Source organism: Fulmarus glacialis, unplaced genomic scaffold, assembly GCF_000690835.1.
Source record: "Fulmarus glacialis isolate BGI_N327 unplaced genomic scaffold, ASM69083v1 scaffold7268, whole genome shotgun sequence".
In the NCBI taxonomy this organism is placed as follows: domain Eukaryota; kingdom Metazoa; phylum Chordata; class Aves; order Procellariiformes; family Procellariidae; genus Fulmarus; species Fulmarus glacialis.
The window spans coordinates 1-665 of NW_009226236.1; positions in this window are offsets into that span (position 1 = coordinate 1).

Genomic DNA, 665 nt, shown 5'->3' on the forward strand with positions numbered 1-665 from the left:
TGGACCGAGTGGCTGCAGGGCCAAAGGGCGCGGGACAGGAGAGCTGGGCGCTGGGGACTGGGGGTGTAGGGGCGCAGGCAGCACTCGCAGCTCCAACATCCCCCCCAGGGGTTGGGGGGAGCAGACGAGCCGGTGCCTGTGCCGGGGATGGAAGGACAAGCCCTTGCCCGCGCTATTGCCACTGGGGTGGATTTTTGGGGTCCAGCTGGGTGCAACTAGGCTCTCCCATGGGGAAAGGGATGGGAAAAGGCAGGAGCAAAGCCCCCGTTTCCATTCCTCCGAGCCCCTCAGTTGAACATTATCTGCGACCGATGAGCACCTGGGATCTTAACATGGAGCGGGCAAGGGGAGCGGGGCCAGGAGTGGGGCTCGTTGGGGAGGGATCCAGAGAATCGCGAAGGGATGCCTGGGGGTCTGTTGGTGTTAGTATAGATGACAGTGACAGTGGCACTGCTGGTACCAACCAACAGAGTAGCTGCTGTAAAGCTCGGAGCAGGTGATCGGGTGCTCAATGCAGCCCTGCCCGTGCCGTCCTGGCCCCAGGCCATGGCACATGGCCCTCCGGCCCCACACCACGGTCCCAGGCACAGAGCTGGGGGACAAGGCCACCTGGGACCTGGCTGCCCACGCAGCAGCTCCCAACACCACAAATGCAGCCCCCGTGG